We start from the raw sequence: 18,861 nt of genomic DNA, 5'->3' as shown, positions 1-18,861 counted from the left end.
TTTGCAAATTTCGATTAGCTCATCATGTTGTCTGTACTGTGAAAATCGTAGCTAATTAGGGCAGTCAGTTAGACTACCAGCTTTTGAGCTTATGAGTTAAAAGGTAGCACACTTGATAGGCCAATGATGTGAAAAAGGTGGTAAAAAGGGGGATTAGAGCTGTTGCCTTAGTAACTCTAACTTCCATCTGTGCGGGAACAATGGACCTGTGTTTCTCCTCCACCTTGGTGTAAAAATTGGTTTTGTTTCGAAAGGACGGGGCTTTTTATGACAATCTGGAATTCGGCCTAACTGGGTGTAGTTTTAGTTGTTAGGAGAGACCATTGGAGGATAGGAGAGATGAAAGGTCATGGTGAGCTCCAAGGACATGAAAGGTCATTGTCTCTTGTAACAATAGTGGATTGTTTTGTCCCATTATTTCCAGCCAACCACTCAGTCAGGTGATAGAAGAGATACCACCAGTTTAGTCAGGTGGAACAGGAGAGAAAGATAATGCACCTTCTAAAGAACAAAAGATAACTATAATTTGCCTTCATGAAACAAAGTTGCACTTATTTGTGACCATCCTCTGAAAGGGGTTGTTTACTGACTTACTATTCCAGCTTGCTTTGTTCAGCTCTGCCTCTGTAGGCCATCGCATCTCTGGGAAGCAATCCAATGTGTTAGAAAATGTTGTTTAAGCTTTCTTCCCATGAAGAGGAGCCCCCAGGAGTACCACTGATGTGATACTTAACAGTAAATTTAGTTGTTGGAGCTTTCTCACATTATTGGTGTTCTTAAAAGGTTTTCCTTCAAACAGACACAGAATAAAATTAACTGTAAATATGAAATAAATTTGCTTCAACACTTTATAGCATTTTATCATAAATTCTACAGCACATATTATAGGAAGTTTACAGCAAACTGTATTAGGTGCTACTGAAGAGAGAGAGCAATAGACAGAGAGTAGAGATCTACAGTTGTGTAAAAATAGATTTGCTATAGGACTGCTGTTACACAAAGGGGTATAGATAAAGTCTCATCTGTGCTATGCAGTAACTTTTGGAGACTCTGTCCCTTGTCTCTTTGTCTAAAGAAAAAAACCCAAAAGTACTGCAGTATTATTTAATAAAACAGCTATAGCACAATTTACCAGGAAAGCATTTCTGTTAGTGAATAGATCTGTCATCTCATTATTTTTCCTAGAGCATCCAAACCCCTGTCATTGTTTTCCAAAAAGGGGAAAAAAAAAAAAAAAAAAAAAGCCTTTCTTATGATTTCTCCATTTTTGCAGCATTATGCCTCAGTCATCCATGCAACAAGTTTATTTTTCTCACTGTCACTTCCCTCTGTCCATAATCAAGGCACACCCCAAGATCCATCTTATATCCCTCAAACAAAGACCAGTTTCTTTAGGTCAGGATTTCCAGAATGTTTCACTCTCCTATACTAGATCTCTAAACACCTTTCCACTTTATTTTTTCCTTAATCTTTTCACTCATTTCACAACAGAGCTGCTAAAATGTATTGAATTCTTATGAAACCAAGAAAAAGCATGTAATTTGCTACTATTAACTTTGAAAAATAAAATTGTATATAAATGTTAGGTATCCCATCTTGAACTGTTCTGACCTTATTTGAACTCCCCTTTTTAGCTATTCTGGGCCTCTCTTATCTCATTTTTACTTCTGGCCACTCTTGCTCTTGCTTTCTGACAACACAGATGGACAGCCTTGCACAAACTGATAACTGTGGTAATTTCTCAGCACAGTATTCAATAATAAAAAACGTTATTTTCAGAATTCAGCAGACATGTGTCCTATTTACACGTACACCAAAGATGAGAGGTTGAGCAGTAGCTTCACGGGACATCGTATGAGCCATTGGACTTCACAGCTTTCAGTTTGTTGATGGCTCTTAGGTTTAGTAAGTAGAGTCTTTAAGAGAGTGAAAGCAAGTCGTCTTTCAAGTATTTATAAGCTTTTAGTTTTTTAAGATAATCTATACTTAACTTTTCTCTTTAGCTTGCTATTTAATTGTCATGTATGCACTATCCTATGTTTTGTTATTTTTGTATTAAAATGAACTGAAGAGTGTAAGCTGCTTAGTTCAGAATGGGAGCCCTGCAAAGGGTTAACCAGCAGAGAATTACAAATGAACTATCAGGAAAGTTGATTATTAATCCAGCAAGAGAGAAAATATCCTTCCAGTTAGCAAGAATTAGTACCTGAAGAGCTGATAATATTGTTCAGGCTGTTGGTGTGGAATGGCAAAGCCAGGTAAGCTAGACATCTTCTCAAAGGAATAAAGTCTTTTCTTTCTGTTTTTTGTTGTGAGAGAGTTTAGTTTTAGAAAGAATCTTTGTTGATTTACTTAAACTGTCAGCGTATGAAACAGCGTATGTTGATCTTCAGTTTCCTCAAATGAATGAAAGAAAATTGTGCTTTAACTTTGGTAAGAAGATATATTTCTAAGCTATGCAGTGTATGTAAATGTGAAATATTGTAACTATTCTTTACTAGTTTGTGGTTAAGTGTGAGAACTGATTACAAACCCTGAAGGGTCCTTTGCAATTGCAATCTAATATATTATGTAAGTCTGTCTTTAGTTCTGTCTGAACGTATTGTGGAGTTTTATGGGAAATTTTATATTGCAGATCTCTTTCATTCAGAGTTATTAGACTTCAGTTTTCATACTGTATGAATGATTTATCAAGTTTGTTTTGCTATTGTGAACATGTTTGTGTTCATTAAAAAACCTTTTTTGTTGGGGTTTCAAGAATCTATGATCTTAGAAGGAAATATATGTTTGGTAAACATACCACTGTGTTTATACAGAGAAATGCAATCCAAACCATTAGATCAGTTGGAACATAATCTTCTTATAATTTTGGTAATTTGCTAAAGACTCAAAGCTCCATTTTGGGAAAACTTTCAGTTTTGTCTGTTATATTTATGTTGCTGATACTAATCAATAGGAGTGATGAACATTTATTTTTTCAATGTAGCTTCACTTTATTATATGAGATGTGTAAAATCTTTTAAATAATGGTCTAATACTGTAGAAATTAGAAAACCTGTAGATGGTATTTAACAACTTCTCCTAAGTTGTGTGCTGCTGCTTAAATTAGTAGCATTTAAAAAAATCCTGATTTGCTTGTAAAATGGAATTCAGTATGCAGATGATGTTACTACAGCATCTGTCTTGGTAGAAAAGAGTTTACCACCTCCAGATTTTAGCCCGTATGTATGTAATAGTCTGAAAGCTACACAAAAGGGATTGTGGTGATAGAAGAATGAAAATACAGATAAATACTGCAAATAATCCAAATCTGAAGGCTGTGAGCCCCTGTAGCAATTTAGTTCTACCTTGCATGAGCCATACAGAAAGGAAGAAACCTTTTGATTTTGAGAATGGGATTAAGATATGGCCTAGGGCAGACGAGAAACAGAAAGAAGGGAAGAACAGGCAGTGAGGAAAGTGAAATGGGGAAGTGGCTTCATTGTTGTGTGTGTGACTTCGGCCTACTCGAGCAGAGAGACAGCTGGTGGACAGTTTTTCTGAAGGGTGGCTCATCACATTAGAGTAAAATAAAGTCCTAGAGTCTGCTGGTGATGGAGCTATCAGGGCAACAAATGGTGGCATTTTGGAAGCTATGTTATATGTTCAGATATACAGGCAGGCAAATAACTTATTGTGGCACGTTTTATCTGAGTATTTTGAGGAGAATGGAGACAACACAAATAAGCTGCTTTGCCTGAATTTGAGCACCAGCATCTAGGAAATATATAAAGAGCAAGAAAACCAATGATGAAAAAATTATCACACAGGAAATGATATACATAGAAAAAACAAGATTGTAATTAGTGGAGGAAAGTAAGAAACTGATTAGAGAAATGAAGTTTCCCAGATGTTTAAGGAAAAAAAGAAAGTTAAATTAGATAAGCTCTTTTAACTAGTATTGGAGAAGAATGCTTGATTCAGAACGGGAAAGCTAAACTTAAAATTAGAAAAGAGCTGGCAACTTGAGTTTAGCTCAACTGTTTTCCTGCACGAGTGACTCCTTGGAATGTTCTGCTTGGAACATCATCAGGAACAACTAGTATAGTGCTGTTGGTTTGAAAAAAAAACAACCAAGTGAAACTCACTGTATGCTTATTTAGAATGATTAAGGTGATTGTATTACTTATGTGTGTACTAACCCACAAATTAGACAAATTGGTTGGATTTTGAAGTAGTATTTCAGGATTTATTACATTTTGTATGTATATGTAGTTGACATCTGAGCTCTAGCACTGTACCGGTTCAACTGACAGACTTTAATGACCATTATAAAAATTGTTTTAAATATTAGCTTATTGGCAGAATCCTAAATCCTCAAATACTACCTGTAACTGAGGAGAAACTGCATTGAACCTCTACCCCCCCAGCTGTTAGCTGCTGTAAATTAGCTGTTATTTAATGATTATAATTTAAATCAACTGTGATAAAAGTAACATTCTTAAATTAAAAATGGAAACAAAAGATATCAAGAAGAAACTTTTTGTGCCCATTCCAGTGAGTTGTTTCAAATTCAACATCAGTGTAGCCTCTAAAAAAAGTCTCCCTACAAGTCAGTTCAGCATGGCTTGACAGCTGACATGATCCTTGCTTTTGTGCCGGTTGTAGCTTCTCATGTGTGTATTAAAAAAAAAAAAAAAAAGATTAAAAAAAAAAAAGTTTAACATGTCTGGAATAGATTGATAAGAACATCACCTGATTTAGTGGAACTAGTTTGACTGAGCAAGGTTTTCGTGTTAAGTAAAATTGTTGCATTTCCTTTACTGCAGACTGTGTAGCTCCCAGCCTGTTTAAAGGCTTAAGGTTAGAGAAGTGATGAATTTGCAGAGGCTGCTTACTAACTAGATGTACATCTGGAAACACAGCTGCAATTTAGGGGAGGCTGCTGAAGAAATTAGCCTGCAGCAAGCAAGCCATTCTTGTCACTACATGGTTGGGACAGTAAGATGAGATGATGGGTACGGTGGAGCATAAGTATCTATATGTTACTTGATTCTCTGCTTTATAAAAACCTGGTGATACCCAGCAAGAAGCTTGTCTACAGAAGCAGATGGCCAGAGGAAAGGTTGGGCAAGGGTTTTTTTTGTTCCTTGGACCACACCTTGTCTATGATGACAGTACTGGAGAGAGAATGTGTTTCAGTTCATTAGGAGCTCAGTGAGGCTATATGGATAACACTGAAGTATTTTATAAGATTCAGCGTAAAGCTGCACAGTTCAAGGAAGCTTATGTCTTATTAGCCATGGCTAAGGTCAGTTATCCACACAATGAGGGGGAAACTCTTTCATAAACAAGTAGATAAATATGGTGCAGCTGGTACTTAGCCATGCTTCGGGCTGTTACGTTACCAAAAAACCTCCTGAACAACTCCAGCTTTTACAGTGCCCTTCAGAAGCATCAGCAGCTTAGAGTGGTTGTATGTAAAATTACAAGGTTGTGACATTAAAAAAAAGAGAAATCCAGGGTGAACTTGTGACTTTGCAAGTAGGCGTCTATTAAGATATTTAAAGAGAGAATATAGAAACATTAGAACTCTCCTTCTAGAATGAAAAAAAATAATTCAAAATTTTAGAACTGAAAAAAAATTAACCTACCTAGGCTAAACACCTGAATAAAACAGGCCTAGTGTCCTGTGGGTCTTGGTTTCAGCGCAAGCTACTAAGTGTTCTGTGTTTTTCAAAAACGCCACTTAGGTACGTAGGTGTTTATTAGCATTTGATCCATGTCTGATAATGTAGAGAGAAATCTTGTAAGCCTTCATTTTGCCCTTGGGACTAGCATTTTTACTGTCTTAGGGAAAATATATTTCTAACAGCTGCAAAGAGAGAAGGGCTTGAAGAGTTAATTGAATCATGTGCTGCTAGAGGAAAACATTTTTTTCCCCCTCTTTTTTCCTCATCAAAAGTAGGAGTTACATGTGTTCCTTATTACATCCAGCATATTCCAATAGGTTTTTTTTAAAAGACATACTCATGAAGCAGTTGATTTCTTGAAGACACTTTATTTTCAGCTACTAAATCCTGGAGCAATCCAATGTGTCATATTTCACCATCTGAGTATGGTTCTGTGGTAGTAGTGGATGATAGTGCATAGCATCCACGGAACTGTAAACCGTAATCCCCTGACTGTCTTTACTACACAGGCTTTGGTTGTATTTTTGTAGCTGCTAGAGGAGAAACTGTTGGTATTGCTTCCAAAGATAATACAAATCAGTATTTGTGCAGTTAGTAATTATTCTGGAGCCTTTAGACCAAATGTTTTAATTTTAGTAAAAAAACACCCAAAACCACCCAAGCAAAACCCACAGCAGATTTGCCCTGTGTTCCCCCAAGTCTGTGAGAGCCAAAGGACGGTAGACTGACTGTTGTCCCACAAATGGGTCTGTTTTCCTAGCCAGACTGATGAGGTCGTGATGTGCAGCTGTTTGGTGTAGGGGGCAAATGGTGCTGTTCAGACCAGAGCAGAGATTTGTCAGGGCTCTTCTGCTTCAGGGGGTCAGAGCAGAGCTCCGCTGCGCTGGGAGAAGGCCAGAGCTGGGCCCTACAGCAGCAGCTACAATGCACAGGTGCCACCACTACTCAGTAACACGTGGCCTTTCTACTTCTGGACAGGGATGGAGAACATAAACAATATATAACAGCTTGCCTGCTGTCTAGTAGTTTACGTACATGTGCAAGTTTCCTGTCACTTTATAGTGGGCGAATCACCTATTTAAACCTCAGTGAGAATTGCAGCAGGCAAATCCTAACTGTTTATGTTAATATTTTTTTTCCAAAACAGAGTTTTTATCATGAGCATACTTGTTTAATTCCAATTTAAAGACATTTGTTCTACTTCCCTGTTAACTTGGATTTTAAAAAAGCCATATTTATAAGCATACATCCCAATTTTTGCATGAAAAATATGAGCTAACTCACAAATGTCTTGGTTCTTACTTTACCTGGGTAAGCTTTTAAACATTTATTGAAGTAATATAAATGGTTTACTAATGTTTATGCTGAATCTTTCTTGTCTGTGATTTTTCAATAAATTGCTTTTTCTTTGGAAGAAATATTTCTAGTATGTTGGGGATAATTCTTTCTTCTTTCTACTTTTCCCATCAGTTGTAGTCTGTTTAACACTATCATCACGTTACAGAGCACAGTTTTGAGGGAAAACAAAGTAGCTGCTAGTGACCCCATGACAACTGTCTGGTAAACCTGATTAGTAATCTAGAGTGTTGCTTAACATACAGGCCAAATAAAACCCTGCAGGAGAGAAACATTGTTTTGTGTTAAATTCTTATTAGGAAGGAAGCTGCTATGGTGTAAGAGAGACAATAGTAAGCCTCCCTCGCTTGTGAGCATCCAGACCTAGGCATTCAGTGCATACTTGCCTAGACTTCCTATTTCAAAGAAAGAGCTAAGTTTTGGAATTGATGTCAAAGACAACTAAAACAATCATCAGTAATAGCAGTGTTTTGTTTGGGGGAGGATCAGATTCTGCTTTGAGCTATACCGATACAGTTCTGAAGTTAGTGTGTGGACTTCATTAGGGTTATTCTCTTCTGCACCCTACAGCTGTGACATGTAATGCAGAGTTACTGTGTCCTCTGTCTTCTGCTATCTGCTTTTATCTGTTTGTAGCAAGTAAAGAAAGAAAAGAATAAGTAATGACTACTTTGTCTGCTAGTATCGATAATAAATTCTGCATTGTATGAAAAATATCATTTCCCCATTTTCCTAAAACTGATGTTTTCAGGGAATAAATTAAAATGGAAGCTTAATGCCAGCAAATAAATGATTGAGCTGTTTTTCTGCAAGTTTTTCGCACTATTACACCATCAGCCTTTAAAGGTACAATCAACGTGCCTTAGGTGGTAGATGATCATAGAAGTCATAGAAACAAAATTGCCCGCATGCTTTCAACAGCATGGAGGCATCTGGAAGAAGAATGATTTACTTTACTTCATCTGTACTAGTGAAACACAACTAATTTTTAGTTGAGTTTTAATTCAGCACTGGTGATCTGATTTTACTTCTGCAGCTACAACAGTGCAGCAACTGTTTTAGTTAAAAAAAAAGTGCCTGTATGTCTAATAACTTCTTCATAAATTAGTAAAAACATACAAAATGGGTTGGCCGATACTGACCAAGTCTAGGGAGACTGAACCACAGAAATCAATTGAAAGAAAAAAAAAATATTTATTGTTGTTAAAAAATATATCGCTTTATGAAGTTTTAGTGTGGTTTTTAGACCCAGACGAGGAAGTGAACCATGCTTTAGAAAATTTGTGAGCAAACACTCTGATCCTGCAATATGATACACTGTGTCAGTTATTGTAGTCCTCATTAGTAACAATTAGCTTAGTGAATTCCTTCCATATTATGTATATGTACATGTGTCTAAACGACATATATTTATATGCAGATTATAGGTCTTTTTACCTACATATTTATGTGTGGATGTTTATATACAGACATACATACGTACAGGCATGCAGGTTCATTTTGTCTGTTATTTATATGTATTCCTGTGTATGCAAATATGTACACAGAATTGCATATACATGGATGTGAACATACATAGGCATCTGTCTAATCGTCATTTATGTTCGTCTGCATAGTAATGCCCTATATAATTTTCACATTAACATTAGGCGCAAAACTATTCCTTATATATATTGTCTATCTTATACATCATTCTACTTTCAGAGATGATGTTCTAGAATTTAGAGGAGTAATACGCTATCAGCAAAAATATTGATAATTAGTTGATAAAATCAGTAGTATATTAGGATGCTTATGAGTCTTCCTGGCTACTGTTAGGAGTGTTGCTTATGAAATTCATGAGTCAGTTATAGCACAGCAATGGACCGGTAACCATCCTGATGTTTTACCTTGCACTTTCAGGATTTCTAATATTAAGCAGATAGAGAATTGGACATTGTACATGTTTACTTATTACCTAATATATTTATAAAGTTGCTTTAAGAGATTTTAGAGATCGTACCAGTGTCCTTTGCCAAACTGATTTTATTTTTTTTTACAAGGGCTACAAGGGGGAAAAGGCATAAGAAAATCACTTTCCCAGCAATATCTGTAGGAGTGCCATGCTTCTGGTCTTGATAAATCTCACCATGAAGGGCTCGTGTCCCCTAATGTACGTGGTAGTCTGGAACATGATTTCTTTTATCATTGTTTCTGTTCCCTTCTCCCGTGGAATACCATAATCTTTTAATGTGATGTTATATTGTGAAAACTGAAAACGAACCTAATCAAAATAGCTTTTGGGTGCTTAATTAGATTTTTATTTTTTTAATGCTAGAAAATACATTTTTTTTTATAGCTGTTATCTATAAATGTTTCCTACAAGAGTAAGCAAGTATTAATTCTGTTTTATAGTATTAATCCTACTTTGCCAATCAAACCTCTGTAGTTAGAAAGAGTGTTTATCACTTTTCTGTCAAATAAAAGATAATAAAGTACACATACTTTACAGCTTGAACATATATAGAATGTTGTCTTACACTCTTGAAGTCAATGGACACATGATCAACCCCAAAATCACTTCTTTTTGTTTATATTCTAAGTGACCTTTTTGCCTAAATATATTTGTTCATACATTTCTAAAAAGTCTTATAGCAGATGGCCCTTAAATAACCTCTGTCAGTCCATAATTACACAAAGGAATTTAGAGAAATTTAATCATTTCTTACGCTATAATTTTATATTAGTGTTTAGGAGAACATTCACAGGTTAAAACCCATGTATTAAAAAGTGTTATAGAATGTTATATTGTACATCAGCTATTGTTGAATATAAGATACATAAATACAGAATCAAGAATCTAAACATACACATTTAATTCTCAGGAAATTTTATCTATATAGGAGAAGAAGGTCTAAGAGCATGGATAACTGAGTGAGAATCATGTTGGCCATTGATTACACCATTTACCTTATAGAAACTGATTTTGAGGCAAACTAACAAATGCTGTCCTTTTATGTAACAAATTTCACCCTCACCAGCTAACTAATTAAGGTGAAAGTTTTACCTCATGGTATATATACTTAATTAATACTGTTTCATATTCAGAGACTAAAATGTAAACCATATTTTATTATGGAGCCCTAAAATCTCTTCTTTTTTTTCTGATCAGTATATTCTACTCCTTTTTCCTTCTTCTTTTCTTGCTGCTTTCAGCAAGCAATAAACTAAAGGATATGGCTTTTTTTTCCTTTTTTTTTTTTAATGTAGTTGTTGCTTACCTTAATGCATCAATACTTTTAATAACATTACCATTGATGGCTTGGCTTTATTTTACTTAGAAGATAATTTCATAAATTTTTTTTGCATACAATTTAAGAAAACACTGATTCTCATTATATGGGGTTACAGAGTTTTTGTTTTCCATTTGTTTCATGAAAGGTTACACCATAAACAATTCGGAGACAAAGACTTATTTACTTAGGTGAGACATTTGATGCAGCTTTCAGATATGTATTTACCACCACATGTTATGATCCTGCTCTGAATGAAGGGACCAGATAGTACCTGCCTTGAGGAGTTGCTGAGATTCACGTGTGACTGATAAAGATGTTCGAGTGGCCTGAGAGCTGCGGCCCATTGTATTGATCCACTGAACGCCTCGTACATTTGTGTCCAGTAGTGACCTGAGGATCATGGACTAGTAATAAAGGGACAAAAACCGTTTCTTGTATTCTGTTTGGGTTTCAGGGGCTTTATTCTCACCCAACAACTTTTTGAAATCAGTTCCATATACATATATAGGTAGTCATTTACTCTTTCTGCTAGGTGATTGTGGGCTCCCTGGTAATGGTTTACCAGCTTTACCATCTCAGCTTGCAGCTATTCTTTTTTCTTATACTGTGGTACTGTTTGATACTACTGGCATAGCTGAAGGCCCCCTTCTCTCTAGTGCATGGAGTGATGTTACTTTAATTTCGAGAAACCTCATAAAGGCCATTAAGCTCCATACAGGCATCTGCACTTTGCTTATAAATTATATACATCAGATTACAAGGTCAGGCACATAATTTTCAGTTTTCAAATAATATTGGATGAAGATTTTTGATACACTGGTTTGTTGCCTTATAGCTTTTTGATAGTGTCAATTTTTCTCTCTGCTCTGTAGCAAACCTTGTGTGGTTATCCAACCTTTGTTGTCCCATTGTTGTGGTTTACAGGTTGGTAACCATTCTGTGAGCTATGAGTGTGGACCTGCCCCTGCCACATTCCCTGAAATAAAGAGAAAAAGAAAAACAAGAAAGAAAGGAAAAAAGAAACCCCTCTCCACTAACCATTAAATTGTAGGGTGATCTAGAGATAAAAGCAGAATCTCTTTTTTGCTTTTCAAATATTTGCCTGGCCTTCAAAAGGTATTTGCCTTTTGTGTTTACACTGGATTTATTTTTTTGGCCTACATGCAGAAGGAGAATGGTACATTAAAGAATAATGGACAATAGAGAGGAAAATGCTCTCAGCTTTCACATCTAGCCTGTATTCTCTACCTTTGGTTTATTTTTTTTCAATCTTGTCTACTTTTATTTAAATAGAAACTGCTGAGTATTGTAAAGGGTTGTAAATGTGAAAGTATCAGATGAAGTACAGTACAAGAAGATTATCTACAGGTTGGCAGGCAGTAATGAGAGTTGGCAGAGTGCCGTTTTCTACTAGGAACCTTTGGGACCTCAAGTTATTCCTGTGTGTGGCAGAACAATGTAAGGCTTCAAAAGCTAGTGTTCTGTCATTGGCAGAATTGCTTTTTGCTGTCCCTGAAAGAAGCAGGTGAGGTTTGCATCTGTAAAGTTGTATAAATCTTTACCAAGGCAAAAGGAAAGATGCTTTGCTCAAAAGCTGAAATCTGTGTCATATCATCTTCAGTTCTTTCCTTCTGGATGGCATTAGGGCTTCCTTGGAACCTGTATTGTCCCTTGTGGATTTGTTTTCATTGGAAGTTTGCAGCAAGTTTGTATAAAATATAACTTGGTATAAAAAGCTCATATTCAAGGGAAGCACCACTTTGGGACAATAACCTGTCCCAAGGTTATCTTCTCTGTTGCGTGAGTTGGTCCCTTTGTCATGATAAATACTGCTACAGCATCATCAAAAGCTTGTGATTTTGGCAGAGTGAAGTCATCAGATGGAGGTGTTTCCCAAATCTGCTTACTGTAAGAATCAACATTTTTTGATGCCACTAACTTGAAAACAAACATCACCCACTGATTTAATTGAAGTATCTTGATTAATGTGCTTTAAAAACATGTGCCTTTATAATATATAAAAATATATTTCACCACATGTACGTCATAAAGCTCTTAGTATGTTACAGTTTGTGAAAATTACAGTCAGTTAATAATGTGTCAGCTCCCCACTGTGTGCTTTGTAGGATACTGAATGGGTGTTACATGATTTATTTGCTGGATTTTGCAGGTTTTCTGTAGCGTGTCAGATGCCTTGCTGATTGCTTGGTGAAGCCTGGAGCATGAGCTCCCTCCTGCAATGTTTACTTTAAGTCAATCTACATTTGCTTAAAAGTCTGACAGTCTTAAAATCAGATCACCTCCTCAAAAATTTCATAAAAACCTGGATACTTTTTAGTGAAGGCACTGTTTGTAATTTAGACGTGCATTTGTGTGACAATCGAAATTTACTTCATAGTTCTTAGAATTACAGGGAATGGATTGTTAATGAAACAAATGTATTATAATGTTGCTAGAGTGATAATAATACTGTGAATAATTTGTATACCTCTGAGATTTTTTTGGGGAAGTTACTTAATTTGCACTTTTTGACACTACCTATAATATAGTTAAAGGACTCTCTCTCCTTTTACCACTTTCTTTCTTAGGTATTTCCTTGACTTCCTCACATCTTCTGATTCTTTCGTTAATAAAGAGAATTAATAGGCTGTAGCGATAAAGGTGAAGTGTTGTTTTCCACCTATAGGTTCAGGTAGTGGGAATGCACATTTGAGTTTTCAGTTCTTTTTATTTGTTATCTTTCTGGTGATTGCTTTTCACGCTGTCTTTTATGATTACAGTGGAGCATTTCTATTTAAATGTTTGCATCCATGTCCTACAGCACACATAGACTTGAAGATTAGTTAGAAGGTGTAGAAATATCTATTTTCAAAAAAGTATAAAATCCTGGAGACAATTGATGACTGGGGATAAAAACTGTAGGAGTCTCAAAATGGCAAGCTGTCTGAGCAAGGCATAGGTCTCTATGGTGTTCCACTGTTTTGCCATGTAGTATGTTATGTCAGGATAATATTGTTTAAACTGGATGGGTAAATTTCTGTGTGACTTTAAGAGCATCTAACATCAACTTGTATAGCAACTGGATTTAATACGCAAAAAATCAAGGGGAGTTTAGAAAAAGAAATTGTGTGAGCTGGTGACTTAAGAATTGAAGCTTGTCTGATGCTACTAAAGGTTTCTGGTGTCATTCTTTTTATAGCTATAATGGACATTACTGAAATAATGTGTATACTTGTGTGCTTGCGCGTGCTATCTCGAATGAGGTATTTTTTTATAATTTCTGGCTTTCAGATTTAAATCTGTGAACACAGCACGGGCTCAATGAGTTCTGGCAATAATAGTCCTATAACGCAGAGATTCCAAGAACTTCCTTGCAAATGGAAGGAGTCATTCATCTAACAAAAGCGGTAAAAACCCCCAATTTACCAGAGTTGCAAAGAATCATTTCTGCAAAGGTCATGTAGAGCAGATTAGACCGTAATCAAAATGTTTTTGGGACCGCTTGGGATTCTGAGAGAGGTAGTTAAGAAGGAGCTTAGGAGCTTTGAGGATGCATGTTTTGAGATGTATATTTCAGATCTACCACTTGGTCTTTGATTTATATCTCATGTGCAGTAAAATCATGCGTATTGTGAATTACAGGCTTGAATTCCCCGTCTGGTTTCTACTGATACCATGTATCAGGAGAGTAAAACTCAAAACATTTTCATTTTCTCCAGATAATTACTGATGGAATTATAACCCTTGTTTTCTTTCTGTCCTTTTTCCCATTTTGTGTGTAATTACGTATTCAAAGTAGGAATATTAAGAATTTCTAGAATTAATATTGAACAAACATTTATGTTTTAAACTTTATTCTTGCTTCACTTACAACTTCTCCAAATTCTCTTCTTCATTTAAAATTTACCTTTCTTGCCTTTCTTATGAATCTATATTTATTTTGTGTTGGTTTATTTGGAAATATTAGAGCACTGAGGGCAGTGTTTATGGAACTATGCGATGAAGTGTTTCTTGTATGCAGAATGAAATGGCCTTTTTCCTTCTGTCTTTTATTTTCCCTTTTTAAAATATCTATTTGGTTGTAGTTGTAGTTCTTTGTGGAAGGCGAATCACCAGCTTTCACAAACAGGCTGGACTGGGGCACCTCCGTGGAGCCCTGTGGTTCTGCAGGGAGTGATAACATCGTCGGTCCTTCTCGCTCAGAACTTGGAATGTTTGAGATATCAAGTTTAAATCTGGTCATTTTTATAGCATTTCTGGCAAATATAGAGAAGGGTGCTCCCAAAATCTTCTCATTGTATATTACCACGCAGAAATAATTTCTCACCAACCTTTTGGTGCCACCTCCCCTCCTCCCTGCCTCTCTCTGTGCCCCAAAAGCCAGTGCCTGGTCAAGCCACTTGGAAGAGCCCCAGGAATTTATTGACCTGTTACTAGCCCTGCAGGAGGAGGAGGAGGAGGGAGAAGCAGGTTGGCAGCCTCAGCCCCTCTTTAGGAGAGGCTGGCTGGTGTCAAGGCTATCGGAGCTGCTGGTGTCCGCAGCGTGCGCACTGCAGGAACCTGGGGGGAAGCATGCACCCGTTCCCAGCTGGTGATCCAGGAGGTCTGCCTAGTAAAGCTGCACCTTAAAATACTTTGAGTGAAATCCCGATTTTGCTGAAGTCACTGGGCACTTAGGCATGAGTTTGTGTATTTTTATTTTGCAGCTGTAGGGGGCGGGGGGTGGGGTGGAGGTGGGGATGGAACGCTGAACCAAGATGAATGTAGCTTCACATTGTGAAATACGTTCTCTGCTAGTTTCATCCTTGCCTTCCTCCCATCTGAATAACTGTAAATGATGTTCACTGTTAATAAGTGTATACTTTGTTTAAATTGCATTTATTTTTCTTTTGACATACATACAATTTTACTATTAATCATCCCTTTCTGCTCTTTGCTGTACAAAGACACTGTTGTGCTGATGGAACATATTTAATCTTCAGTATGTTGTATTTTAGTTCTATTGTTGCTTTCTCATTTCTTTATGGAAAACCTTTCTTTATTGACTCTTAAATCATGGGTTAAGCCCTTATTGAAAACATGTTCTGTATGTACTTCTTGCTAGAGAAAAAAGTTCTTTTGAGGTTATAGGCTAGGCTTACACAAATACTTCACTATACAGTAAAAATTCAGAGGTCTCCTATATGTTATCTAAAGCTAGAAATATACCCAATTACTCAGCAGCACATCATAAAAGAGATGCATGCTATGTTCATGTCTGTCAGTGCCTTAAGTCATCATTCTACAGCCTTTTTTAAATTCTCTTTTTATTGAAACCAAGAAACAAAACAAAGACAAAAAAAAAGCAAAACCAACATCAATTAGATGTCAACATGACATCAAACAGCATAATATATCATAAAAATAAATGTATGATCTGGTGACTCAATGATTTCTGTCCATATGGCATTTACAGGGAAGTAAAGAAAAGGCAAATAGCTACACATCTGTATCAAGAAAAATATCCTATATAAAATTGGCCATAGTGACAGCACTAGGAAGCTCTCAGCTGAGATTACCTGGACATAAATAACACGCAGAAGGGGAAGCAAGGTTCCAGCAGTCCTACTCTTACATGTATTTAGAGTTGTGTACAGTGAGCATTGTGCAGGTATATATATTTTTATTTAAAAAAAAGGATGGAAATATTCTACTTGCTGGCAATAGGTCCAGGTCTGTAGATAGGTGTGTAGTGCAACTGCATGCAGCTATGCAAAAGTGCAATTAGGAAAAAAATAAATCTTTGGAAATAAAAGTGACTATCTGTTGAAACTATTAAAACGAACACTGACTTCAAGCCTATTTCTATACTTGTTGAAAGACATGAAAAAGCCTCTTTGTATAAGTGCTAAGCACATAAAAAACACTGAGAATCAGTTGAGCCTCTAAAATAATAATCTGGGGATTCCATTCATTTTTACAGCAAAGGGCATCATAACTTTATGTTAAGTAAGAGTAGGAGAGAGGTGAGGCTGTAGGGGTGGGAACTAGGAAAGAAAACCCAGAAAGATCCAGAATCAGACACGGTCTCTGTTATTTGAATTTGTTGTTCATTTTCAGTGGAGTGATAACTGCAACAGCTCAGCCTGAACTGCCTGGCTCGATGCTTCCCTTTCTAAGGAACTTGGATGAGTTTCACAGCTTACATCTGGACGACAGGGTGCAGGGAAAAAAACCCACAAGGATAGATTAGGACTTGAATCTTGTCTATAATAAATGTATATGCACACAAAGAAACTTATATACATGTAGATATGTAGATTTATACATCTACACACACACACACGTGTTCACGTGTGTATAAATCCAGCTCCACAGGGGATTACTTCTCTTACTGCTGTTAGCTTCAGTTCACAGATCTATCTCCTGTCTCTCCAGAGATACAAGAAGCTCCCTTCTGGAATTTTGTTCATTTTCCTCAGCCAAGTTGTCTTTATATACCATGATATCTGAGATCTTATTTTGTTAATCTTATTAGAAGTACAGCTATAGGCCTCTAAGGAGGTGAAAAGTAGCCCGTTGGACCTGGGAAATGGTACTTTCTGTGGGAGCAGGTAGTATGTAGTGACGTCCTTATCTTTTAGATCAGTCATAACTTCAGTGAGACCTCTTCATCAGTATTATACATCTCACTGTACAGCCATGTGTCGTCAAGGGACTAACAAAATGTATTCCCAGTATACGCAACTGGCTATTATGGATGACAGAAAAGAGTGTAGAGCAGAGCCTGTGGGGAGAAGCAGCTCCTGAGGGTAAAATAGCAGTACACTGAAACCTCAAAGGAAATTTAAGAAGGGATGGTGTGAGCCTGTGCGTGTATGCATTTAAGTCTGAAGCCAGAAAACTATGAGGGCTATGTGGAACATTTCCTGGAGCTTACCACTAATAAACATGGCGGGATTGTCAGCCCTGCAGTGTCCATACCTTCCTTCTGGGCCTGTGCCAGTGCCCCTGCAATCACTGGACAGTGCATCCTACCCAAAGGGTAGGAGCTTTTCACTCTATTTTCCTGCACATGTTTTAGCACCCTCCCAGCTCCATGTCCTCCAGCTGAGGAAGGACTTTCCCATATCCCTGTACAGTGCCCCCCCGTCGTTCGGATGTCACAATGCAGAGGAGCAGGGAATTCCATTTCTGTCGTTCCTTTTTGTCCTTATTGCTTCAGGCTGTGAAAGGCTGGGAGTGGAAACCAACTTAATCATTTGATTTATTCATACACTCATGTATGGGTGAACTTTTTTTTTCATGAACTCATGAACTTATGGTAAAGCAACTGTCATATCCCACAATTTATTAAAATGACATGTATAGAACAGAATTGCAAGTAAAACTAAATTCCTTTGTTTCCCTGCTCTGCCATGCTTTCATTGTAAAATATTTCTTATTTTCGAAAATTTGGCTCATCCCATTCTCATACACAGAAAATCCCCTCTGCCACCAAAACACTTTGCGTATTATGGGCTACATCCCAAAACCTTTACAGTCAGCTGGCATCTCTTCATTTACTTCATTTGGACATAGATCAGTCCCTCTCTACTCAGCACAACTGAAATGCAGCCCTTTCTGGAGCAGGTTGGCAGCAATGATGCTATAGGCACCATTCCAGTGGAACATATAGCAGCAGCACTGCGACCTGTAAGGACAGACGTGACCTGGAGGACAGACAGGACTTCAAACTAACACTTCCTTCCAGACTACTCCAAAATTTCCTTACTGTGAATGCATCTCTTTTGGAAGCATAAAAGATTTAATTTTGTTGCTCCAGGCAGGACTTTTAAACCTAATACTTATATAAGTAAACTGTCCTCTCTAGTTTTCCCCATTTACTTCTGATGCCACGCTGGTAAGCTTATTGGTTATACTCTGGGTCTGTGAACCAGGCAGTTGCTAGAGATGGGCTGGTAGAGTAATATGGACTGAGGTAACAGCAGCAGCAAGATGGGTTTTGGTTTTGACTGCTGCCTTAAGGGAAATTCCAGAGATGTTGCTTTTCTGTGTTTGCTGCAAAGTCACAGTAGTCAGTTTTTTGCATGTTTGGTTATCCATGTGTTATTTCTGTGTTTCACTGATTTTGTGCGATAAGATGAAGTATTGTGCTGCTGACGATATTTAAATAAAAGCCTGGATGTCATTTTGCAATGAGAATGAGAAGAGATTTTTTCAATTCAAGTTAGCATAAGACAAGAACACGGGTCCCTACACTTCCAAGGAATTTAGAAAGTTGGCAGTGATGTGGTGGTGGTAGTATGGCACAGTTACCTTTTGACAGCTTAATTAGCATTATGCAAATATTTTCTGTGGATTTTTGTATTTGAGCTGAGAAATCTTACAGCGTGGACAAGGAAACTTTGTACTAAGCATAGCTTTAACACTGCTTTGGCTCCAAACCTCTGAAGCTAATTGTCTTTTCATTTTGCTTTGTAAACATAGGCATTTCACATGAAATCTGTAATAAGAGAGAACTTGTGGCAAATACTGTGACCTTCAGTAAACTGTGGAAAGATACCTCTTCTAATCAA

General features: G+C 37.0%; 1 protein-coding gene across 11 annotated transcripts in view; it reads left to right on the top strand.

The window, feature by feature from the left end:
• SOX6 (SRY-box transcription factor 6) overlaps window positions 1-18,861 on the top strand; it is a 375,871-nt gene that overhangs the window by 106,519 nt on the left and 250,491 nt on the right. For 4 of the 11 annotated variants that reach the window (XM_056354359.1, XM_056354357.1, XM_056354355.1 and 1 more), the window contains exon 1: window positions 1,752-2,258. The exons of 2 other annotated variants lie outside the window; for them this stretch is intronic. The gene's annotated coding sequence lies outside the window, so the exon portion shown is untranslated. Of the gene's footprint in view, window positions 1-1,749; window positions 2,259-2,364; window positions 2,434-18,861 lie in introns of those variants that run through there. 5 more of the 11 variants (XM_056354366.1, XM_056354365.1, XM_056354361.1 and 2 more) reach the window with 4 other exon arrangements.

Source organism: Falco biarmicus, chromosome 10, assembly GCF_023638135.1.
Source record: "Falco biarmicus isolate bFalBia1 chromosome 10, bFalBia1.pri, whole genome shotgun sequence".
In the NCBI taxonomy this organism is placed as follows: Eukaryota; Metazoa; Chordata; class Aves; order Falconiformes; family Falconidae; genus Falco; species Falco biarmicus.
The sequence above is the reverse complement of the archived record's forward strand: the minus strand, read 5'-3'. Positions and strand labels throughout refer to the sequence as shown.